This window comes from Pipistrellus kuhlii, unplaced genomic scaffold (assembly GCF_014108245.1).
Source record: "Pipistrellus kuhlii isolate mPipKuh1 unplaced genomic scaffold, mPipKuh1.p scaffold_m20_p_6, whole genome shotgun sequence".
NCBI classification, from domain to species: domain Eukaryota; kingdom Metazoa; phylum Chordata; class Mammalia; order Chiroptera; family Vespertilionidae; genus Pipistrellus; species Pipistrellus kuhlii.
Window position 1 is genome coordinate 25439368 of NW_023425562.1, and position 26648 is coordinate 25466015.

The 26648-nt window shown below is 45.8% G+C and overlaps 1 protein-coding gene across 5 annotated transcripts in view; it reads right to left on the reverse strand.

Moving 5' to 3' along the window:
- The window catches only part of CHCHD6 (coiled-coil-helix-coiled-coil-helix domain containing 6), a 195763-nt gene that overhangs the window by 15669 nt on the left and 153446 nt on the right, over positions 1–26648 (reverse strand). The gene's annotated exons all lie outside the window — the stretch shown is intronic.

The following is a 26648-nucleotide window of genomic DNA, read 5'->3' on the forward strand; positions in this document are numbered from 1 at the left end:
GAATGTAAGTACATAAATACAAATGTAGATATATTTGTGTGTGTGTGTGTGTGTGTCCCCTTTGACCCCATTCTTACCTCTAGAAAGATTTAAACAAATAAGTGTACAAAGAAAGATATAGCTACTTGTCATAGTGTTCATGATATTAGTAAGAAATTGGAAAAACACCCAACGATCCATCAATAGGGATTGGTTACATAAATTCTGCTATAACCATACAGAAAAATAATATGCTAATCAAAAGTGAAGATGTAAATCTACTTTGTCTGATACAGAAAGAGATCCATGGCATTTGAAGGGGAAACAGAAAATATTAAACTCTGTGTTTCTCAGGAGCTCATGATCCCCCTTGTGTGCAACTGTGTATCTGTGTTCTTGTGAGCAGAGTGATGTCACCACAACATAAGCATGGAGAAATTTTGGATTCTTTTAAAGTGTATATTTTCTACATCATTTCATTTTTTAACAATATTCATGTATCATTTTTCTAATGAGAATACAAAACTATTTTTCATTTTTGAAAAACTGTAAAGATATATACCCATCTGATTTTTTTAAAATCAGTGGTTATTTTAAGATGCTATGATAAACACCAAATCTACACATTGTAGATCTAAAGCACATGTGTCAAACACAAGGCCCGCGGGCCAAATCCGTCCCGCCAGGCCTTGCAATGTGGCCCACACCGCGCTGTCATCACTGCACTCCGCTGCATTTCCATCACAATGACAGTTTATGACTGTTCAGTAAACCATTCGGCCCGCGATTTAGGCTGAATTTTAGATTTTGGCCCCTTCTCTGATTGAGTTCGACACCCCTAATCTAAAGATTATGAAAGTACCTGAATGAGTTAAAAAGCTCTTTTCTTCAGTGTTATCATATCCCCACATTGTATGCACCCAGAGAACAGTTTTAGAGGATGAAGACAGATTGGCATGAGACACACAGTGAAAGAGTACTTGCACACTGTAGAAGATAGATATTTGTTGAACCAGAAGGAGCAAATAAAGGCTGTTTTACCTCTGAAATTTTAAAATAGAAGTTCCAAATCAATTTGCTTACAGACAGAGTCAACAGAATAAGTGTAATTCTGGCAGAGTTGTTAAAAGATCAGTCATGTTATTTTGGCATCCTATCTTTTTCCATCACTGCCCAGGTATGTGAGAGATAAAATTCCTGCTTTCTACGCTGCCACAAGTCACAGTTGTCACAAGCCAGTGGCTGCATGGCAGGGAGCCATCTCAAGGCATTCTCCTGGCATATATACCCCTCCCCCCCACCATGCATGCGCTTGCACACACACACATACATACAGAAAGAAGCTGAAACAACAGGCAGAAATGAGCATGAAATTGGTAAAGACAAATGTAATTTCCTACACTGGGGCTTAAAAACAACTGCACAAGGATAGGATGGAAGAGTTTGGCTTAACAGACTTAATACACTACTACCAGAGTTATCTTCCTAAAACACACATCTGATCATACCATTTCATAGCTCAGCTACTTATGATGGCTCCCCAAGGCATCAGAATAAAGCCCGAACTCCTGGCACTCAAAACTCCACCATTTGATTCCAGCTGTGTTCCCTAGCCACACCTCCCTCTGAGGGGCAGATTCTGGAGGCAGCTGGAGTGGGCTGCAGGCTGACTCGCCTGCTCCTTAGCTCCATATCACCTTGGGGAACTGTCTATAGAATAGTGGTAATAAATGAGGTATTCAAAGCGCGTGACAGGGAGCCATCTATGGTGCTGGTCCATAGTCAGGGTCTGATCAGCAAAAATGCCTCCAACCTGCCGTCCCCTTCCATCTATGGGAACATTGGCAGGAATGCCAGGGACCCAAGGAAGAACGGGATAAAAGGCGATGCAGGGGCAATAAGACAGCTTCCTGACACCTTGAGCTGGGAGGCAGTGAGGCCTGTGCCTGGGGACATACAAGCAGAGCTTTCAGAGACCCTCCGTGTGGGGCTGGCGGGGCCTAACGCGCAGGCACTCCTGAGGGAAGGGGACCCTGCGGAGCTGGGGACTCCCCAGCAGAACTGACCTTTCCTTCCGGGCCTGGTTGTAATTACCCACTGATGTCCCACAGGAAGATGAGCTCTTGACAAAGCACTGGGGCATCTTGGGTACCGGGATTTTCTCTCTCGTTATGAGAGGCATTTCATTTAAAACCTTTTTGGCATGAGTCGTTTAATGTGGTTCATGGCACAAAAAATTGCAACTTGGAAGTCTGCGCTGACTGTTGGATTCCAGCAGAGTCGACAGCAGTGATAAATAAGACAAATGGCATTGATCGAGTCCTTACTATGTGCCAGCCCTCCGCCTCCTCCTTCACATTTTCACTCCCAGGGGACCTAAATGCCAGTGTACCGGGGGTTCTCTCACCTCCACTTCCCAGCTGAGAAAGCGGACCAGGGGACATGGTCTACTTTGCCCACGTCGCAGCTCCAGCATGCAATGGGCTGGTACTGAGTCTCGGGTGTCTTTGCTCTCAAGACTGGTGCCTAACTCCTCTCCCTGCAATGCTGGCCATGAAGAGGGTTACCACCTTCCTCACCCCGAGCCCACAGTCACAAGTGAACGGCCCCCTTGCCCATTTGCCCTGATGGAAATGGATCGGTGGCAGCCTGTATGTTTACAAACCAGGGGAATGAGGACACGGTGCCCTGGATAAGAGCTGTTTCTCTGGGTTCTCAGCGTTATGACTTGCTGCCGGTTATCTGCAGAGCAAGATAATCTGCAGCCTGGCCTCTTTGTGGAGCCTGGGAAGCCCACATTTTTCTCAGTCACATGGCTTAGGATGCTAGACTTTTGCATCCTTATCTGGGTCTGGGCTCCAGAGGTTATTGCAAACTTCCAGCTCGGCTACAAGAGACAGCAAGGGCCCTGTAAGACCATTTCTCTACATATGTCCTCCAATCCCTTTCAAGCCTATCCGCCTCGCACTCTGCTCAAATTTTTACCGATATATGCCCACTGGTGTCACCTGAGGATGCAAGGCATGCAGAACCCAGGGCTGTGATGAGAGACCAGTGAGTCACAGCACAGCCTATGAAGAGATTCTGAACCTTTAGAGGGATGCTACCATCTACTGAGCACCTGCAGAGAACAGAACTCAATATTCACACAATGAAGACCCTGAACTACACAGTAGGTAGAGTGTGTTTGCCAAGGTTGCCCAGATCAGACTCCAGCGCCCATGCTGTCCCAACATCCAGTGTAGAAGGTGCCACCTTCTCCCACCTAGACCAGATGCAGAGGCACTGGTCCTGAAGGTTGCAACAGGTGTAGCTCTCTCTCTCATCCAAACCTGTGGTCCATTGCACTGCCCAATCTGCTCCTCTTCAGTGCTTAAAAGCACAGTCTCTCCAATTCTATGTGGACACTGAACTCAATGCACCTTAAACCCAGCTGTACGTCAACCAGCAAAACAGGGGGCATTGGGGGGTAGGGAAATCCCAATGGGCTGGAGCCAGAAATCTTAGGTTCCTACTCAACTGCTAACCGGCTTCTGACCTTGGCAAAGGCCTTTCATTTCATCTAGAGCTTCCTCCTATTTAAAATGGGGAAAGAAAAGGACATTTTGCAAGATCACTGTTCCTCAGTTTTCTACTTGCATGGCCCAGATTAAATCCTTCAGTTTACGTAACTGTCCAATGGGAATAACACCTGTGGGTCTACCTTGCAGATGAGGAGGAGGGCTGTGTGGGGAGGCATGGGGCACAAGGCTGGTGCCTAGCGTGCTGGGCACCTATAAGGTGGTAGGGACATGAAGAAGGGAGGGAGGCAGGCAAGGGATGAGAGAAGATAGAAACCAATGGTAATGTCCAATAGAAATAGAATGTGGGCCATACATGGAGGCAGGCAAGGGATGAGAGAAGATAGAAACCAATGGTAATGTCCAATAGAAATAGAATGTGGGCCATACATGGAATTCAAAATTTTCTAGTATACACAATAAGAAAGTAAAAACAAATGGATAAAATTAATTTTAATAATGTGTTTCATTTAACCAATTATCATCATCTCTACATGTAAGCAACATGTTGAGATATTTTACATTCATTTTTTTGTGCTAGGTCAATGTAACAGCCACAAGTGGCCAGTGATGACAGTATATTAACAGTCCAGGACTATTTTGGAGGCATTGTTTTGTGCCAACCTCTATACTCTGTGTTCTGTAAACATCACCTTATATTATCCCTGCTCTAGCCTGCAAAGACAGTATCAGCACAAATGAGCAAACTGAGATTCAGAGTGGATGAACCACTTGTCCCAGGACCCAGAGCTAGGGAATCATGTAGGAGAAGGATCTGAACCAGGTTTGCTGTCTGTGGGGCCACCAGAACACGCTGGGGGCTCTGTAACCAGAGGAGACAGGAGAGGCTGGTCCAGGGTTGCAGGCGCCACAGGGCACTCCAGTTGCAAGCAACTGTTTGGTCTGGGAGTGCCTTGTATTATATAACACACTGTCCATAGGTCAAGTACATATTAGGTGTACTGGTTAATAATGGTAGATTTTATAATCAAAGAAAACACAATAATTTCAAGAAAAACATCAAAAGTGCTTTATTCAAAGTAATGTCCATCACTAGCTACACATTTCCCCCATCTTTCAGGTAATTTGTGGATACTGTCCCAATAGAACTTTCCTTGTTTTGAAGCAAACCATTCAGAAACCAAATTTTCCACCTCTTTGTACGTTTTGAAGTGCTGTTCAGAAAGTGCGTGTGCCATTGATCAGAACAAGTGGTAATCTGTGGCAGCAAGGTCTGGTGAATACAGCAGGTGGGTAAATACTTCCCAGGCAAGATCTTTCAATGTGTCTTTAACTGGTTTTGAAGTGTGTGATGGTGGGTTATCCTGAAACAAAATTACTTTTCTGTGTCATCTGGCTCATTCTTGTTGTTTCACGATCGATCAGAGCGTGGTTCAAATTGATTATTTGTTGTCGGTAGAGATCAGTATTAATGGTTTCACCTGGTTTTAGAAGCTCATAAAACACCACACCTTCCTGATCCCACCAAACGCAGATCGTTGTCTTCTAATTTGGCCTTGCAGGTGATGTTGATGGTTGACCTAATCAAGCCATGATTTTGTGTGTTTGGGATCCTCAAAATAAATCCACTTTTCATTGCCAGTCACAATTCGATGCAAAAAAGACTTTCTTTCGTGCCATTAAAGCAACATTTTATTGATGACTTTTCGGTTTTCCATTTGTCTTTTGTTCAGTTGATGTGGCACCCATTTTCCTTCCTTTAAAATCTTTCCCATTGCTTGTAAAAGATCGGAAATTGTTTGCCGAGCAACGTTTAATCTTTCTGCAAGTGGTTTTTGAGTTTGACACGTATCTTCATCCAATAATGCTTATAATTGTTGGTCTTCAAACTTTTTCGGTTGACCTGAATGTTCCTTGTCTTTCACATAGAAGTCATCACTTTTGAAGCATTTAAACCAGCATTCACAAGTATCTTGAGATGGAGCATATTCATCATAAGCTTCCCCAAGTATATGATAATTTTTTTCCAAAATAAAGTAATGAATTAAAACTTCCCACAAGTGCTCTTTTTTCGGCATGAAATTCGACATTTTTAAGCAAATAAATATCTATGATGTTAACACCTTCAGTAAATTTGACATATGAAGTTTTGAAGCTTGTTGTCAATACAACAAAATAGCAAAATAGCATAGATATCTACCTTGCAGATGAGGAGGAGGGCTGTGTGGGGAGGCATGGGGCACAAGGCTGGTGCCTAGCGTGCTGGGCACCTATAAGGTGGTAGGGACATGAAGAAGGGAGGGAGGCAGGCAAGGGATGAGAGAAGATAGAAACCAATGGTAATGTCCAATAAAAATAGAATGTGGGCCATACATGGAAGTATACATCAACATATGTATACTCCATCTATTGGGGGAAAGAATCTGCATTATTAACCAGTACATCTAGTGCATATACTGTAGAGGAGTGGTCAAGGCTTTTCATCCATGTGGATTTCTGGACCATGAACCATCAACTTCCTGCCATATCAGCCCCAAGCAAAAGCAAAAGCAAAAGCAAAAACAAAACTCTCCCAGCACTGTTCTTCCCTCTTTCGAAATGCATGTTGACCTGGTATTTTACTTCCTAAACAATTCAGTTTAATCCACGTTAAAGATTTGCTATGCTGTATAATCACCCTTTCATAATTTTTAATTCCTCAAGATGCATTTCTGCTACTTTCAATAATATAAATGCAGCTTCGCTACTCTCTTTCACTGTGTGGAAAGTGTCATAAATTTTACATTCATGACTAGCTGTAAGCTTTGTATTATGAACATCCTATTTTTTCTTTTATATCTTCAAACAGACTTTTGGCCTTTGCTTAATAGGCATTTAAACTAAGCTGCACATGGTTTTGAGCTGATGTAGCAAGAATCTGTACAGTAACAGACCCTGAATGCAAAGAGCCTTTTGTTACATTTGCTACCGGTCTAAAGTTTCCCATCATGGCAACCCAATCTAGGCTCATTCTTTTGTGCTTCACCATGCTGTGTTGTCCTCATCTCTGGAACTTCAGCCTGGGACCTACAGACTAGTCATCCTGTGAGCCTGGGTTCACAGATCAGTCACTGAGTGAGCCTAGGACTTGAGGACTAGTCATCGAGTGAACGTAGAACTTAAGGACTAGTTGTTATGTAAGCCTGGGACTCAAGGTCTAGTCATTGTGAGGCTGAGTGAGGTCAAGTAAGGTGCTATGCCCTGGGAGTGTTCCTAGCTCAACATCACCCGAGTACTAAGGTTACACACAGACTGGTGCCACACCACACACACACTGACTCTGCTTCATGCCAACACTGCCATCCTGCTCACAAGAAACTAAGACCCCGGGTGAAAACACTGCCAGTGACACCTGCTGAGGGTCCTGTGTAGCCAGGGCAGATGATTTGTAGTCACAGGAGTCCCAAAGCACATGATGAGAAACAGGCTCTTTCCAAAATGATTTCTAAATTGACTAGGTGTGTCTTTAAAACACGGAACTATGAATCATAAAAACTTTCCTTATCCAGGATCAATGTGGCCACTTTTTTTTAAAAAAATCCCCTTTTATTTAAAAAAAGAAACCAAACCATTATTTGTAATCCACATTTAGAAACTCACAGCCGCTTGAGGCAGGCATCGATTTACCTGACCCAAGAAGACCATGTGAAAGATAAAAAGGGGGAGTGATACTGCACGGGCTCCCAGCAACGCCTGACAGCACCTCAGCACAGTGACACTGTGCTCCCTCAGAGCCGTGCCAGCACGTCAGGCTAACAACCCCCGAGGCGACTGCTATTAGCCAATTCACTAATTAGGGGAGTGTTTGTAGAACTAATGGGAAGGGTAGTCATTTGTTAGCTTAAGTAAAACTCCAGGGCATTCCTGACAACTGTCAACTCAGAAGAGTCTGGAAGGCAACTTATCTATCCCTGTGAAATTCAAAGGAAGAACCCAGAAAGCCAGAATCATCTCTGACTACACACAAGTGAACATAACCTCTTTAAGGAATTTGCTGGTAAGAACTTCCTGTGTTTGGCTCCTAACAGATCCCTTTAGCAGAAAATAAATACGTATACATACAAAGGCAGGCACATTAACATGTTTGCATTCCAGGGATCTGATTTCTGTGGAGTCAGATTTTGAGCCCAGGGAATGTCACTGATAGGGGAATAGCTCTGAACCCCCAACGCAAAATGTATCATCTCGTTAGGGTGAGTGTGTGTGAGGGCATGAGTGAGAATGTGTGTGTGTGTGTGTGTGTGTGTGTGTGTGTGTGTGTTAGCGAATGTGTGAGTGTATGAGTGAGTGAGTGTAAGCATATATGTAAATTTGTGTGTGAATGCATGAGTGTGTATATATGTAAGCATGTGTGTTAACATGTATGTGAGTTCGTATGAATGCATGAGTGAGAATATGAAAGAGGGGGTATTTTGATGTTGCAATCAATTTTACTTGGTTTGTACGTTAGAGATCAATAAAACTAGCGAAGTTTTCTAAAGATGATTTTATTCACTCCTTAAATAAGTTTTAAAAATCATGAATTGTGAATAAAGAGTATTACTGTTATTGTTGGAGCAAGTTTTAGGAGGGGATAAACCAATGTCTAGGATTTAGAGAATTTTTTAAACTCATGAATAGGATCTGGAAGAATGAACTGTCCTTAATTATTATCACCACCAGGATAAAACTTACTTTGCCACCCTAAGCTTCCTGAGTCCTTCGACCTCTGTCCTGCTGAGTACAGAGCACACCACCCACAAAAGCCACTGGAGAGGCCCAAGAGAACTAGGGGTCCCCACAGCAGGAGCACAGAAGGAGGCTGCACTGCAGGCATCACCCAGCTTTCCTGATGCTCCCCCAGCCTGAGACGCCGCACCCTCAGCTGTCTCCCAGATGCTAACCCAACCACTAGGCTGGTGCTCCTTTCAGAGTCAGTGAAAGGCAAGTTCTCAAAAGCAGGGGACCCAGGCCCACCAGAGGGCAGGAGTTCAGTGATGGTGACTGCACCAGGTGGCTGCTGAAACAATGCCCAGATGGGCAGCTCATCACAGCCAAAGTGGCTATGCAGCCTTTCTGTGCCAGGTCTGAGCATGCCCATTGGTGGCTGCCTGGTTTGGCCTCGTCATAGGGTGTACTGGCTGCTCTGCAGTCCAGCAAGGCAACAGGGAGTCTGAGCCCTCCTGAGGAGCTCCTGTCAGGCCACAGGCCTCGGGGTGCATGGGACAGTGTCCCCTCCCGCAGGGCTGTCGGTGACTGCAGGCTGAGGAGGACCTTCTCTTGGGTCTGACCCTGAAGAGGAGTCTGAGCCGGGGAAGTACTCCACAGCTGGGGAGAAGGCAGCAGACCCCTCCAGCCTCTAGGGCCTTGAGCTATTCAGAAACTGGGATGGATTTACTGGCATTCCCGGGGGGCTTTTCTAGGAAAGTGAATGTGAGTAATTTGTTGGCTGGAACACATTCACTTTGGCAGCTGATCTGAACTGTAGGGCTCATAACAATCACTTGGGAGCTTGTTTAAAATAATGCAGATTCCAGGGCTGCCAGCTTGCAGCAGGGCCCTGGACTGCATTCCACAGGATTCTGAGGCAACCCAAGGCTACAGCATATGGGTACTAGCAGATCTATACAGAGCTGAGTCATTAAGGCTCGTGAGGGCCAGAGGGCACAGCAGAGGCCTTACAACCACTCTCTCCTCCAAATGACCTCACAGAGCATCTTGCCAGAATCTCTGGCAACGGATAAACATGTACCTTAGTGATCCTGAGCTCTTGATGACACCAACATCCTGGGCTATGGACAAGAAAGACGAGGCCCTGAATTCTGGCCCTGCCATTTCTTGGACCAACAATGTTTGGCAGGTTTCATCATAAAAATAGGGTAAGGTGGTCTCCCTGTTTCAGGCAGGTGTCAGTGCTCCATGAGAGACAAGAAGCTTGACCATCTGTGTGCTGTCTGTCCTGGCCCTTCTTTCAAAGTGCAGATAACACCAGAGGCCTGTAAGCCAGTGTGGGACTTTGATTCCCTTCTACCTGGAGCAAACTGCTTAGAAAGGAGCTCTAAGAGCTCTGAGGAGGGGACCTGGGGGGTGGCGGATGGCCACTAAGAAGAGAGGGCAGTGGTAGGCATGTCTACCTGAAATGCTCTGAGGGATTCTAGCTAGAGGAGAGGCTGCCTGCACTGAAAGAGCCTGAGGTCAAAGTTCAGGCGCATGTGCTCCAATGACCATTCCTCTTAACAGGTTCCAAACAAAAAGCAGGTCTCCACACTGCAGCCTAACCAACCAAGACCAGAGGGAGGCTGACAATGAAGCTTGGGGTCGGCCTCTGAAAAACCTGGCCAAGGGACTTCAAGCTGGGACCAGAATGAAAATGAAAGGCATTCTAGAATTTTCACTTCCATATGCAAAATCCCAATTACATTAATTTAAGTAAAAAGGGCATTTACTGGCCCCAGTAACTAGGAAATCCCAGGGTGACTCAAATAGGGATCCACATTAATTTAAGTAAAAAGGGCATTTACTGGCCCCAGTAACTAGGAAATCCCAGGGTGACTCAATGAGGGATCCAGGGTTTGAGGACTTCTCTGTGGGAAGGGCAGATGGGGGACAATTCTAGTACAACAGGGTGAGGCCATACAGGGCCTTGGGTGCTGGGTGCAAATCCTTTCATTTACTCTGTGGCCTATTTCATGGAGACTTGCCCTATGCAGCAAGATGGAGCCCGCATACCAGGGTTTCCTCAGGACAAGGCAGCCCAGCCTGGGCAGATGAGACTGACAAGGCAGCAGTAGGGGTGCAGTGAGACAGGAAGGTCTTATTCTAGACACCACAAGCTGTGGGGCTTTAGGGGCAGCAAGAGGCAGGAGAAACCGCACTCTGGATAAATTTCTGTTTTGCTTCCAAAGGAGATGGAACTGTGGGATGCAGAGGAAAAGGCAGAGGCTGGCTTCCTCGCAGTTACAACAGTCCTGGGAGAGCTCTGGGTCGTCACCCTGCTACAGAGGAAGAGGACTGTGGCTCAGAGAGTGGACTTACTGGACAAGTTTCATGCACCAAGGGAGAGGCACAACCTGGATTTAAGCCTATGTCTTTCCATGTAACAGACCACCTCCCAGAAGATGGAATGAATGGCAGCCGCAAAGAACAGGTCTTCCTAGATGAGAAGGTGAGCAGAGGGAACCAACCTCCTCTCTGTGCCTGCATCCAAGAACACCAAGAGAACTAGAGGTCTAAACCACTGAGCTACGTATATCTAAAGAATCCTCTTGAACGCAGAATACTGGAATGCTGCACAGGAATAGTCTTCCACTTCTTGGAAGGGTGCATTCCCTAAAATGTAGGTGAAGCCCAGATAAGCTTCTAGAATAGTTTCAAAATGCTTAGAGGAGGAACTGGTGATCAGTAGCAACAAGCACGCCCACTAAAGACATGTCATTTCACACCCTCGCCTGCTCCTTGTAACGGATATTCTGGATAGGAGGCTAGGGCCCTGCAACTGCCTGCTAGCCCAGCCTCTGCCTTCACAGTCCAATCTGGTAGAAAAGGATAAATAATATAAGCCGGATGACCCAGGAAGTGTTTTGGGAACTCCTTGTATCCCTGAACCACGTGCAGGTGATGAGCTCTGAAGAAAGTCTCTACCGGTGTTCCGTCCTCAGCCTTGTGCAACTTAACGTTTCCAACAATGACTTAGTTGAAAAGGAGAAGGCACACTTATCAAGTTTATGGAAGACTGAATTGGGAGGAATGGGTCATATGGGGGATGATAGAATCCATATACCCAAATAATCAGCTTTATGCTGAGCTGAATCTACCCAAAGAAGTATATTGGAGATAAATACAAGGTCCTGAACCCCAAGTCCAAACAGAGCACTCAGGAGCTGTGCATGGAGATGAGCTTGCAAAAGCTTTATATGAATGGTCAGAAAAGTCCCACTAACAAGACAGTGCACAATCAAGCTACTGTGGTGCTACAGCCTGGGAGTGTGCTGCTGACAGAGCGCAGAGCGTACATAAGGCAGATGATGGTGCACTGCACTCTGGCCGGCCAGCCTGCTTTGGCTTCCAGAGCCCATTGCTAATGGGGAGCACAAGGAGGGGAGATGGAGACTGGAAGCCAATTGGACAACGCGGTGAGGAAGAACCCCGTCTGCATCTGATATTGGATTAGATGACCCCAAGGGCCCATCCAGCCATGTGCTCTGTGGTTTCCGGAATGCCACCAGGCAGAGACTCAGATCCTTATCTCATTTGTGCATGTGTGTGGGAGGGGAGCAATGATGGTAGTGATGATTAATAATGGCCTAATGTAGATACCCTCAACTTGCCACAGAGACTGGACTTTTTGAGAGAAGTTTTAGAATTGTGGATCTTGATTGTCTTGAATCTGACTATACCAAGAACAAAAAGCCCTTTCCTGCATAATAAAACCAGCAACCAGCAGCGATAAGTCAAACTGCACCTTCCAGGGTACACTCTGGCCTGGATCCACAGACTTGGGGTGGGCATGAGTCAAGTGCCAAGGGTAAACATGTGGCCAGCACATATTATGCCCAGGGCAGGCCCTCCTGCTGGCACTTGCAGAAACAGAGAGCTCTCTGAGGGCAGGGGTGGGGACTCTACCCATTCAAACCCTTCCTCATCCCTGCCACGGACTTTCTTCCCATGGTCTGGAGTCTCAAAATCTTGAAACATAACCACCAGAAATACCTGCTCCCATTAATCTTCAAGGTCTGTTAAAATGAATATGGTTTTATAGAGTGCTGCAGAGGAAATAAATCTGGAACATCCATCTGATCCTGGAACACCCAGTATCTAGCCTCACCACAGTGGGTCCTGCTGGCAGTCTCTTGGGAGGTCAACAGAGCCCAGAGCCCATGGTGCATGCAGAGACAAGTAGTGTGGTTGGCCATAATCAGATCTGAGGGGAATTCTTTAGCTCTGTCACCATTTTACCACCTACCGTGTTTTCCCCGAAAATAAGACATCCTCCGAAAATAAGACCCAGCGCATGGAAAGATAAGACATCCCCTGAAAATAAGACCTAGCGTAACTTTGGGAGAAAAAATTAGTAAAAGACACTGTCTTATTTTCGGGGAAACAGGGTAACAATTTCCTGATCCCCCTGGCCAAGGCTAGCTTCCTGGGAAGAAAGAGCATACATACCCACATGCCGCATAGCAGGGTGGGCCCACGGCCAGACAGTGCCAGCATGCCAAGGCCCATGTGAGTTTGAATAGAAAGGCCCTGCCTCCGACCAGGCTGCTACTTCCCACAGCAGAAACCACAGCTTGCTCTTAGGAAGCAGGGAAGGGAGGCAACAGTGCTTGGGGGGAAAAAAATCACTCGAATGATGATGGTGCTAAGCAGTAGCCTCTTCACTGATTAAAAAAAAAAATCTTCTACTTTAATAACATTTAATCCCCAGAAGTTAATCTAAATGTAACAAAATAAAAGTGGCACCGAGGAAAAGAGCCCTAGCTGGGCCTTGGGGATGCTGGCTTTATTCCCAAAGTGATCCGTTAATAGAGCTGGGAATGAAATGCCAGTTTCACCTTTGTTGAGGGAAGGGATTAGCAAATTGCCATTTCTAAGCCCAGTTTCCAAGTCATGAATCTCTGAGCAGTATGAAGGCATTAGGTGGAGGCTGGAGCCTGTGGCTACCCTTGTCAGAACCCCCATCAAAACCTCTGGTTTGAGGCCAGGTATCAGCTCGGGACATTGGCCCCAGGCCCTTCAAACCCCACAGGACTGCTGCTGAGCCCACTGTCCTACCCACAGCTGGGAGCCCCTCGTCTGCCTGCAGCACTGGGGGAGGGGCAGTGAACAAGCCTCTGGGAGGCTCATGCTCACCCCAGCCTCAGTCATCAGCCTCCCTTCCTCCCTACTCCTCCTCCATTCCCACTGGGCCCTGTTCTCCCGGCCTGGTGCTGGCCTCCCAGTAATTGACTGCATCCATGTCCACTATCTGCACACCCCCTCCTCATCGCTCAGTTCTGCTCCCAGGTCAGACACAGCCCTGATCCTCCATTTAGAAGTCCCAGTCACCCTCTACATGGCTTCCTGTTTTACCTTCCTCACAGCATGTGGTATAATGATCGCTGCTGACCATTTGTCCATCCTGCTGCCCTGAGCGCAGGGGCCCTCTTTACCCAACTCCCGCTGTACCCTGGAACGTGCCCATGCAGCGGCGCTCCCAGCGTGGCTGTTAGATGGCGGGGCTTCTGGCTTTAGTAAACGTAGCGGGCCCCAAGTCGGCTTCCCGCCACCACCCAACACATTACCGTTTCATCTCCCAAATGCAGCCAGTCATCTTTCTAAAACGCAAATCTGGGCATGTCCATTTTTCTCCTTAAAAGCTTTTTTATGGCTCGCCACTGCCTGTAGGATGAATTCCAAATTCTTTCGTATGCTCACAAGCCTCTTTGTATCCACTTCCGGGATCAGCCTGGCCTTTCAGCTGCATCCAGGCTTCATCCCTGCCGCCTCAGATATCTGCTTCTTCCTTGCACACCCGTGTAGGTGCACTACCTTCCTTTAACACCCCACAAGGAAGGCCCCACCTGACTCTCACACTGATCGCTGACGGCCACGCCTGCCTGGACCATCTCTCAAGCCCCAGTGCACTCGGGCAGGACTCACTGCCCCATCGCCTCTGCTCCGGGAGTGCTTTCTCCGTAAACTGTGACTGTTATTACATGTCATGGCAGGTTTCCATCCACTAAATATGCACATGGCCCTGGGATAGGAAAGCAAGGTGACTGCCCACAGAAAGGCTGTGGCACACGAACACAGAAATGCAGAATGGAGCTACAAGTGGCCCAGGGGATGTTCCCGGGGTCCCAGGCCCAAGGGGCACAAAGGAGGCATTCTATCTTGGGTGGGCAGAGAGACACACGGGAGACAGGACCAGACAGAGTGCTGCCCTGGGAGGTGGGCAGGCCGCAGGCAGGGCAGCCAGGGGAGGGTCTGCGCTCTCCAGTGGAGGCAAAGATCCCTCTTACCCATCGCGCACACGTCCTGTCTGCCACCAGCCTCAGGGGAGGAGCCAGATTTAATCCCCTTTTTAAAGAGCAGTGGTTATAAAAGACATTAAGGGAGGATAAAGTTATGTACAAATACAGCCAGGCCCTCCTGACCCCCTTCTGTACATGGTGGCCCACAGTGCCAGAGCGGGTACTTTGAGAATGAGTCACCAGAACAAGGGTGGCCTCCCTGCCCTACGCAGTGGTCAAGAGCAAGCCATGAGGAAACTCTTCATGGGAAAAGCCAGGTGGCCAGCTGCCTGCCAGCCAGAGGAGCCGAGACTGAATGCCAACGCTGGCGTCGAGGAAGTAGGCCTTCTGTTGTTTGTGATAAGATGGGAAAGAGGGCTGGTACAGCACATTCCAATTACAGATCCACACTGTTGCTTTTCCTTAAACATCTACAGAGGAAGACAAAGGCTGTGTAGCTTCATTCCCTCGGTTATCACACTATCATCTCCCATCACAAATCAGAAAATCCTTCTCTGGGTCTAACTTTAATTTTCAAGCTGCAGTGCAAGGCTCTAGACCTGCTACAAGTCAGATTTCTCAGAGGAATAGTTACATGCTCTGGCAACCTTCTCCCTCCCAGGAGGCATTTACCTACTCAACCCTTCAGCCACTGTGGCCTCTCTGCCTCTGCAGCCTGCCAATCTCTCAACTGTGTGCCCGAGTGGCACAGCTGGAGGCACCCAGCACTTGATTTATGGGGACATACAGAATGCAGAACAGAAAGCCATGGGCTAATTCCTAAGTTTCCTTTGCTCAATAACTTCATTCTGGATTGAAGCTTTGGGTATATCTGCCAGCAAAAAGCTACATTGCCTGTCCCATGTTTCATCTTTCATGACCTCCCTACTACTTCGTGAAATGGTATATTGGCCCACACCTGTCCAGCAGCATCTATAGGATAGTGTCACCATACAGGATACAGCCTATGGAAGGCAGGTGACAGGAGGCCTCGAAGGAAAGGATCCCACCTTTACCCAAACCTCCAGCCTCCCAGGAGCTAGTCTTTTGACCCAAGAAACTCGGAATGTCCATTCTGGCTTCACACAGAAGCATGGCTTATCTATGCCTTATGTGTTCCGACTTCACATAGCTTTCTTCTGACATGAGAGCCATAGCTAAAGGACATTGAAAAACCACAGATCTAGTCCAACAGGTTCTTTGATGGGATGAAAGTTCAAGGAAAAGGTACCAGAGAGAGTTAGAGGCCAAGCCTTTACCAGAAAGCAATACATTCACACACGTGTGTCTGTGCACGTATGCGCACACAGATGTCCTCACACGTGTACACACACAACCCGTCTATACACTTGCATGTGCATGCTCACACACGTGCACACATGGACATGAGCATACGCACACACATACACTCTTATCACCAGGAACACAGTTCCAGGGCCAGCTCTTGGCTGTGTGTGGTCACTGTCATTTGTCAGTCTGGGGACCTGATCCCAACTGGGAACCTCCCTCTCCCTGGGCCCAAATCATCAACACTCTTTCTCTTATAATTGCCTTTATATTCTTGTTATACAAGCTATACATAATAATATGTTTAATTATATACAAAATTAAAAACATCAGCTAAAGTAAGTTCACTTTGACCCTCTTCATAATTCTGAACGTTCTGGAACTGCCCAAAGGTAACTACTGTGTTCGTTTGGAGTGTACTCTTTCAGACTTTCTTCTCTTTATCCACATACATGACACATACCTACAGAACAGTTAGTGTGTCAGTGTATGTGTGAGCAGTATATATATATATACACAGTAAACCACAACTTGCTTTTTCACCTAGTAATACATCTCAGGCATCTTCCTGTGCCAACACACAGAGCTCCAGAACATTCTTTCTAACGGCCGTTTTCTATTCCAGAGGCACATGGATAATCTCACCCACTGACCTGTCCACAGGCAGTGAGGCTGTTTCCAATTTCTCACACCTGGAACCAGGGCCACATCGCCTGCTTGCCTGTGGCTGCTTGTGCACACATGGAGGGTCTGTCAAGGACATGTTCCCTCCAATCTCTTTCTCACTAAAATGTGAGCTTTTATATAATACCTACTGTTTAGTGAATACTTACTATGTGCTTATCACATTACCTTCTGATGCCCTCAAAACAAACTTCCAAAGCAAGGGAAGTGCGTCCCAGACAGTTACATCATCTAACACAGGCTCACACCAGGCAGCACTGCTGGGACCCGCACACTCACCAGTTTGACCTCAAATCCCTGCTCCACACGGAGTCCCCGCACCACAGGAGGCCCTGTGCATGCCTCACAGAAAAGGTGCTCAAACAGTGAACTATTTGCTTTTAACCCCTACCCCTCACAACAGGCACCAGCTCTGTCCAGAACACACTTGGTAGGTATCTATCACAGTTAAGTCCGGAGCTAGACAGTGGGGATACAGAGAAAAATAAGATATTAGCTTGACCTCTGGGTAAGACAAATAGTAAGCAGAAAAGATGCTTAGGGTGAATTTTGGAAAGTGAGCATAATGTGTAAGGAAAAAGGAGGGAGGATATTCCAGACAGAACACAGATGTATAAAAATAAACAACTGAGTAGATTCTGCATTCTGAAATGAGGAACCAGGCTCAGTCTTGGATTTGAAAACTATCTTTAGCACTCATTGGATCCATGCATATGAATGCCAACCCTGAAGGGCTGAAACTCCGCTAGCGTGCCGCACTGAGGATCCTGAGGCCATCTCCTGGTTCAGTGGGAGGCGGCTGGTACAATGAAGGCAGAGGCCAGAGCCAACCCTCTCCTTTCCCAGACAAAGTGACTGAGGCTCTCTGCAGGTGGCCACACTCACTAATCCACAGAACCAGCCTAAGGCTTTGACCTTGAGGAGCACTATCACCTCACATCTTCTGTTTGGACATTCCATTTCAATATGATGCACAAACATTACCTCTGTTCATCCATTCTCTCTACACATCATTGTCTCTCTCACTAAAAAAGAGGCAGAACTGCCAGCATTGATATAGAAGAAAATGCGTGTACACACACAGTTGTAGACAGAAATGTAAGGAAATGTTATAGCTCTGGGGAAGTCAGTCATCCTGCTAATCAACAAGCAGCTAATCCTCTGTCCCTGAGAGAGGATACGCATCCCAGTGCAGCAGAAAAGAGCAAGTGTAGACTCATGCTGACATGGTTCAAATCCCACTCTGCTGCCACCTGGCTGTGTGTCCATCCCTGGGCACTTATGTGGATTTTGCATTTAGTCTTCATAAGAGCCTGACAGAAATAGGCATCATCATTGGCGCTGTTTTACAGACCAGGAAAATGAGACTGAGAGGTTAAGTGACTTAGTTTCCAATTCTGCAAAATGGGACAATAATGGCATCTGCCACATGAGCTTCTTGTGACCAGGAGAACCTCGGGCACTATGTGCACACCTAGCTTAACAGCTGCACATGGTGATGGTCAGCCACTGGTTGTTTTTTTTTTAAAGAAATGTATTCACTGAATTTTGATTTGTTAAATAAATTATTAAGTGGGATATGATTTGTTAACCTTTCAAAGGGCCACGTACACCAGTTTAAACCACATATTTTTAGTAAATTTCTAACTAGATAATGCTCTTTTTAAAAGATTAGGTAAAATAGGGAAGCGAGAGATAGGAGCATCTTTTGAATTCAGACCAATTTGAACATTGTCTGGGATAAACAATGTTTAGAATGCCATCTTAGTAGGGGTTCAAATAAATGGCCATTGTTTTAATAGGTAACTGATCTGTCCTTAATTCACTAAACAGATGCAAATTGGGGAAGCTCAGCCCCAGAAAATAGTTTATCCTTCCAGGTGGGTCCCAACCCCTCCCCCACTGTTTATTTAAGAAGGCTCACTTGCAAGTGATGGTGAAAGCACAGAGCAGCAGCTCAGCTCCAGCAAGCTCCACTTGGCCGTGTCCATATTAATCAGATCCCTTTGGATCAAAGTCCTTGGAGCACAATGACTCAGTTTCAGGAAACAGTTAATACCCTTCTTCCTTCAACTCAACTGTTGGAACCTCTTTGAGGGCTGACTCTTTGTGGGGCCAGGGAGGACTGTACAAGTTTCCTGGCAGGAAGAAGCCCAGACAAGCTCTGAATGAATCCCACAGGAAGAGGACTGAAGGTTGTCATAAAAAATAGATGCGACACAATAAATGCAGGATGTTCCCTGGGGTCTTAATCTCTTCTTTCAAAAAATCTGAATAATTTCACCTGCTGCACTGTTGTGAGGTAGAGGTGTGTCCGTGTGTCCGTGTGTGTGTGTGTGTGTGTGTGTGTGTGTGTTGCATGTGTCTACAAACTTTGAATATTCATTTCTACCCCAACAATAAAATTCTTCCAAAACATGAGTTCTCCAACTGTTAATGTCAGCCTCACCAACAACACTCTTTAGTCATAAGTTCCCTGTTGTCTCTCAACTCAGGCAGGCACCTTCTGTTGTCCTGCACACATGCTGGGCTTGGCAGACTTCAGGAAAGCTTGGTGGGCCCCCCAAAAAGTTGGGAAACATCACCCATGCTGTTGGTGTCCAATACTGCCACTGTAGCCAGTGTCTGATGGACTCCATCACTTACTGTTTCTTCTACCTGGCATGGCTATTTTCTGCTTGGCAAATTCCAATCATTCATCAAAAGCTAAGTCAGAACTTCTCCTCCCAGCTACAGTGAAGTAGCTGGTGAAAAAAACTATGCTCTCCTCTGAGGAAAAAAAAAAGTTAAAAGCTGGAATACAATAATTTGTTCTAAGACATCTAAGGACTAAGGCAAAGGAGGACTTAAGGGTCAAGGTTATGAAAAGGGAGCTGTAGAAAGGTAAGCATTCGTTTCCAAAGTCACTTTTGCCCTCAGAGTTTATGCCAATTCTTGGTGCAGGAAGGAAGGCTGAGAGTAGGGCAAACAGATTCAGCTAACAGGCAGAAAAGCCAGCAGGGCTTTTGGCAATTTCACAGGACTGTAGAGAGACAACATTCCTTTGGAGGTTGGGGCTGCCAAGGCAGCCAGGATTTGAGGGATCAGGAATCTAGAGAGAAGGGAGCTAAAAAGAAGTGAGCCAACACTTAGTGGTTTTCCTCTTTTAAAGCATTTGTCAGATTCTTGAGTTACTTAATGCAAGACGCTAAGGAGCTAAGTAAAAATCCATTGAAAGACAAAGTAGAATTTTCAGAAGTCTCACAGAGCTGAAGGAGTAAAATAAGGGTTTAGAACACACTAAGAAAGAGGAGCCCTGGAAAGCCATACCCTAGGAACAGCGGTAAAGCAAAAGCAGCCAAAGCTTTACCAACACTGCAAGCAAGATTCCATTCAGCTCAGTCCCTCATGGGCTTAAGGTAATCTGCCTTCACTCAGATGGGCAACAAGAAATAGGGCAGAGCATCTCTGAGAGAGATAACATATGCCAGAGCCACTGTACTTTATATAATGTATGACATTCACTGAAAAATAACCAGGCACACAAATATATAGGACCAAGAGAAAAAATATGCAACAGCAAAAGACCCTCAGATGACTTCAAAATAACTATAATTAATATGTTCAAGAAAACAGATAAACAAAACCAGAATCTCACCAGACTGAAATTTAAATTTTAAAAAAAGCAGACAAAACTTCTAGAATTGAATAAAATGCAATAATTGAAATTTAAAATTCAATTTTAGAGTAAGTTTAAGACATGCTTGACACATTAAAAAAGGATTAGTAAAATGCAAGGTCAACAGAAAAAACACAGGCTACAGCATAGAGATGACAAAGAAGTGATGAAAAATAGGGGGGTGGACACCCACAAACATCTGAGACACAGTAATACATGTAACTGAAATTCCAGAGAGGAGAAAAGATACAATAGGGCAGAATTTTTAAAAACATATTTTTATTGATTTCATAGAGGAAGGAGAGACAGAAATATCAATGATGAGAGAGACTCATTGATTGGCTGCCTCTTGCACACCCACTATTGGGGATCGAGCTGACAATCAGTCATGTGCCCCTGACCAGAATCGAATCTGGGAACCTTCAGTCCATAGGCCAATGCTCTATCCACTTATATTACAGCTTCACATACTCCCCTTCCTGCAGATCATTGGGGTAAAGGATACAACAATGAAGGGGGAAATAAACACATGCTCAATAGGAGCCAAAATGGAGACTACAGAGATCTGTCAGTCTAGCCTAGGGGAAGAATGGACTGAACAGGGGAGGGTCCCATCAGAAGCCACGTCCCCTAAAGCTTGGGAAATTGATTGGTTATTTTGAATAAATTCCTGGTCCTTCCCAAACCCAAGATAATCTAATCCCAGGGAACAAAGCCTTTCACAACCCCCTTACCGCTCTCTCTCTCTTCTCTCTCCCTCTCCCTCTCTCTCTCTCTCTCTCTCTCTCTCTCCCCCTCTCTCTTTCACACACACACACACACACACACACACACACACACACACACACACGCTTGTCCCATGGGTTTAAGCATTCTCTCTGTAGCAGCCATCGGGGTCTAGAAGCCATACTGATTGCAGCTGGGACTCCAATCACATGCTCCATGACTGGATACAGCCCACAACGATGGATCAGAGCTGGGAGCAGTGCTAACCTATCTGGATGAGGACTGAGATGGCTTAGCAGCCACCTCTGGCCTGGCAGACCACAAAGGCTACAAAGGACTAAACTTTAATATGGCACAGGGTCTCTGCCACTGGCCCTATTTCTGGCCCTGATTTTCCATGGCACGACAGTCAGAGCTGGGACATTAGGAACCTAGGGGCTGCCTTCTATTTTTGTTAGTTCAGATCAAATAATTGAATCAATACCCCCTCCCTTGGGAAACTGACCTTTAGATCACTTCACAATTGACATTCCTTTTCGTTTAGACCATATTCCATTTGCTAAGACCAGTAACTTTCCCCTCCGGACTTGCCCCAGATCTGGACCAACCCAGAGAATTCCCCGCTGAAAAAGCCCACCTGGAGTCCTTTAAAATCTTTAACTCCCTGTCCCTGGGTTACACCATTTTGGGCAGCCTATCTGGTTTGCAGATGACCTAACAAATTTATAATTCTTTATCACTTTCTTTATCCCCAGAATGGGGCGTGCAGGAGACAACTGATCAATGATTCTCTCTCATCATTGATGTTTCTATCTCTCTCTCCCTCTCTCTTCCTCTGAAATCAATTTTAAAAGAAATCTTACCATCAAACCTTATTCTCCTTAACGGATCCTTGAAAATGCTTTTTCTCGCAACAGAGCAAGAACCCCACTTCCATCAGCAGCAAAGCTGTACTAAACTAAATACTAAATGAGTTCTTCAGTCAGAAGGAAAGTGATCTTGGAAAGAAACCAGAAATCCATCAATCAGAAAATTTGAATACGAACAACCCCCTGAACCTAACTGACAAAGAGAAAACTATACCCAGGAGTAGACTATACATTCTTTTTGAGGGTACATGGAAGGCTTACCAAAACTGGGCCATCCACCAAATTTCAAACTTTTAAAGAGGATTTAGAGCATCTCTAATCACAAAATTAAACTAGAAATCAATTATAAAAAGATAACTAAAAAATTATCATCTGTTTGGAAATTAAGCAATGCGTTTTAAAATAAGCCTTGAGACCAGTAGAAATCATAAGAATTAGAAAAAAAAATTGAATTTAATTATAATGAAAATACAATATATCCAAACTTGCAGGGTAGAGCTAAAGCTATGTTTTCAGATAAATTAATCCTTAAGCACATATATTAGGAAAGAAAGAAAGCTAAAATGGTATTTCACTATTCCTCAAATACAAGTGAAAATCTGTCCGGGCTGGCTTCTGCTGACTTTCCCCAGCTTCATCCTTTTCTCTCTCTCTCTCTCTCTCTCTCTCTCTCTCTCTCTCTCTCTCTCCCCCTCCCTCTCTCCTCCCCCCTCTCCTCTCCCTCCTCCCTCCTCCTCTCTCTCTCTCTCTCTCTCTCTCTCTCTCTCTCTCTCTCTCTCTCTCTCTCTCTCTCTCTCTCTTTCTCTCTCTCTCTCTCTTCATTCATTTCTTTGCCAACACTGGCCTTTGAATTCCTTGATTGTGCTAAATTACTTCCTGCCCTGGGGCCTTTGCACAGGTAATCCTTCTTTTTGAAATGTTCTTACTCCTTCCTTCCTCTGGCCAACTTCTCATTTTATAGGAGTCAGCTGACATGCCATTTCCTTAGAAGCCTTACCAACTTCCAAATCTGGGTTTAGGGACTCCAACCTGGGCTTTTAAATTCAAACGCAGTCTTTCACGACTCATTACTGTAATCAGTTATTGTTTGGGCAACTGCTTTTTGTACTATTAATTTAAAAATATTGTTTTTCATTCTCCAAATGCTATAAGCTCCTTGCTGGTAGCAACCGAAGCTGTCTTGTTTATCTCCAGCACTTAGCATGGTGTCTGGCAAAGAGCCTATACACGTGTGTTTAAAAAGCGGGTGAGCCCCAGTTTGGCTCAGTGGATAGAGCATCAACCTGAGGACTGAAGGGTCCCAGGTTCAATTCCAGTCAAGAGCATATACCCTGGTTGCAGGTTCCCTGGCCCTGGTCTGGATGTGTACAAGAGGCAACCAATCAGAGTGTCTCTCTCACATTGATGTTTCTCTGTCTCTCCTTCTCCCTTCTATTCTCTCTAAAAATCAATGGATAAATATCCTCAGTTAAGGATTAACACTCAAAAACAAAACAAAACAAAACAGTACAAAAACACACACACAAAAAGTGTGTAAAACATTAATTAACCATCTAAGTAACCATTCAGTTTATTCAAAGTTAAAAGAAGAAAATTCTCCAGTAGTATTGCTGTCAGCAGTTGGCACTTACTCCTGTGGCATTTACAATGTGATTTACAATCATTTGCCAACCCAAGAAATCTCTCAATTAAAGATTCTGTCCCCACCTTATGTTTAAGTACAATAATTTTAACTCTACATTACTTACTGTTTAATTTATTTGGGAAAAGACAAAATTTTCTTCTTTAGTAGTAAACTCTATTACATCTGTTCCATGCTATGTCAAGCTAGGTGTTGTAAAAATGATTCAAATGACTGCCATTTTTAACAGTCTGTGGACGAAAAAAGGATCACATATTAAACCTGATAAACTGAGAGACCAGAAGGATGGTGTGAAAATTCCTAAGTAAAAGCAGGTCCGGGCAGATACTACTGGTAGTAGTTGTCTTAGGTCTACGACTTCCTTGACAAAGGTCAATCTTTATCTTAAGTGAGCCTGTCTATTATCTTTTTTGTAGTCTCAGATAACATACCTTTGGAATGTCAGAGGAATCTCCTTTTCTAGACCCACCAAGGCAAAACCCCTTGCACCAGAGCAGGAGAACACACAAACCTTATTGTTATCTGTTTCCCACATACCATCTCTGTGTGCTGAAATGTTAATTATTAACTATTCTGTACCCGCCAATGTAAAAGAAGTGTCTCCAGTTTTACTTTTTTATCCAGCCCTGAGATTTCCCGGGTTTGCTTCTTCCCACCCCTTTCATCTACCAGCCATGGGTTCCTGTTAGTGCTCCTGACATCTCTTCCTAAGGTTCTAAGGTATAAATGCTGCAACACTGCCATTCTCAGGAGCATTTTCTCAACTCGTGGGTAGCTTGCTTCCCAACAGTTATCAGTTTGACTCAAACTCATAAAAATTCTCTACAGGTTTAGACACAAGTCAAACTATACCAATAGTTGTTGTCTTTCTCTGTGGTATCTCACTAAAAGCTTTAAAGGGATTGCTCCTCTTTGTTTTGAAAAAGAGGAAACCAGAGAGGTTAAGTGACTTGCCCAAGGGCACAGAGCCAATCAGAAGCAAGACTGAGGTGTGACTCCAGGTCCAGGCAGACTCATAGCTCCAACTGGCTGCCCATCTTTGGTCAGAGGGAGCTTTCAAGGGACAGGAAAGAAGCCGAGGCCAACAGTGAAGAATGGTGACTACAAAGCAGTCTCAGCTAAGCCTGACCCCAGCCCAGCAGAGAACCATGTGTGACTATGGACAACCTCTTTAGCTTCAGTTCTCCATCTGTGAAATGCAACCAATACTAGTAAGTAAAAGCATATATCGATAGTTGAAGTGCCTGTAAAGCACCTATCATTTAGTAACGTGCTTAGTAAGTCATTCTCAAGGGATACTGCAAACAAACTACTCTTCGCTTCGCTCAGATTAAAAATATACTCATATGTCAGCTCCCCTTTGCCTTCAAAGGATATGATGAGAAAGAATATGATGATATCATCAAATTCACTAAGCCAGAGATCAGGAGTCCATGAGTTCCAACTCCCAGGACGATGGGCTACATAGCAAGTGACAAAAATGCGTGTCTATGACTATAAAGCTGCCTAGCTTCTCCCCAGAGCTGCTTCCCTTCAGCAGTTGATTCCACAATCCAGTGAAGAGGGAAGGTGCTCTGGACCCAGCATAACTGCCCCAAACATTCCAGAGGGTGGGCCAGGGCCAGGAGACAACCCCGATTTTGCCCTTCCCAGGATCACACCTCTGAGGTGTGACTGCTTTCCAACCTCTTTCTCTCACTGATTGTGATAATGAGCACCGATCAGCCCCAGGGGTGTGAGGACTTCTGCACATGGGGTGGCCCACACACTCTGCAAGGACAGCTGGAACAGTCCATTCCGCAGGGTCCATACAGCTCATAGCACTCACCCACCCACACCCCAGGCCCTGTGGGATCCCAATGGACCTGCGCAGGACCTTTCGAATATTACCTGCTGCCTGGAAAGGTCTTTTTCCTAGTCTCTATTACTACTGCAGGACTTGAACTCTTCAAGATCACGGTTTCCCTTGCCCAAACCTACTCTTTAGTCAGTTGTACCCCAATCTGGTGATATTTCCCCAGCTTCAGGTGAATACTGCATGTGCATCTCCTCTACCCTCCCGATCCCTCCTGACTCCACAAGGTTTTCATTAGCAGCCGTGTTCATAAGAAATGTGTCATCTCCTGGTACCTAGACTTTGTTTCCTTCTCTTGGTACCAGACCCAATCCCTCACCACTCTGCACTCTTGACTGGTTTGCCTGGGAGTCAACCCACTCACCCTTGAAGGATAAAGACCTACAAGGGAGGAGGAGCGAGTTGGTTGGAGCCCCTGGGTACCTTATGAAGGTTTACAGGGCCCACAGAGACCAACTTCAAAAAATAACCCAGAGCATAATGCCCGGCTCTCCCTTCCCCACAGGAATCCCTCAGAGCAGTGGTTGGCAAACTCATTGGTCAACAGAGCCAAATATCAACAGTACAACGGTTGAAATTTCTTTTGAGAGCCAAATTTTTTAAACTTAAACTTCTTCTAACACCACTTCTTCAAAATAGACTTTTGTGGAAGAGCCACACTCAAGGGGCCAAAGAGCCGCATGTAGCTTGCGAGCCGCAGTTTGCCAACCATGGTCTGAGACCTTCCCTGACCTATCCCCTAAACCACATGTGTCAAACACAAGGCCCGCGGGCCAAATCCGTCCCGCCAGGCCTTGCAATGTGGCCCGCACCGCGCCGTCATCACTGCACTCCGCTGCGTTTCCATCACAATGACAGTTTATGACTGTTCAGTAAACCATTCGGCCCGCGATTTAGGCTGGATTTTAGATTTTGGCCCCTTCTCTGATTGAGTTCGACACCCCTACCCTAAACTAAGCAGAACTGCGTCTATATATGTCAATCCTGACATTCTGGCTCTGGGGCCTCCCCCTGACAGCACAGGAGCAAGACAGACCAGGACCGAACGCTGCCCTGGGCACTGTGCGATCCGAGTGAGCCATCAGTGTCCCTGAGCCAGTCCTTCTGGAGTAAAGCAGGGGCCACCTCGAGTGTCAGCATACACGAGCTTAAGGCACAGGGCCAAACACCTGGGGTGCCCACAGGAAACAGACCCATCCCCTGAAAACCAGCTCCACAAATGGGGACCAGCAGCACCCCTTCCCTGACTTCTCTGGGGGCCCAATGGACACCTGGCCTGGAATAGTCCTGCCAAGCCTGCCGCAGCCCCCTCCATTTGCCAGGTTGCTAGGGGAGAAGGGAGTGCTCCTGTGGCAATTACAGGTGACCAATAGCTGCCTCGGATCCAGGTGAGAGAACTGAGAAACAGATGGTCC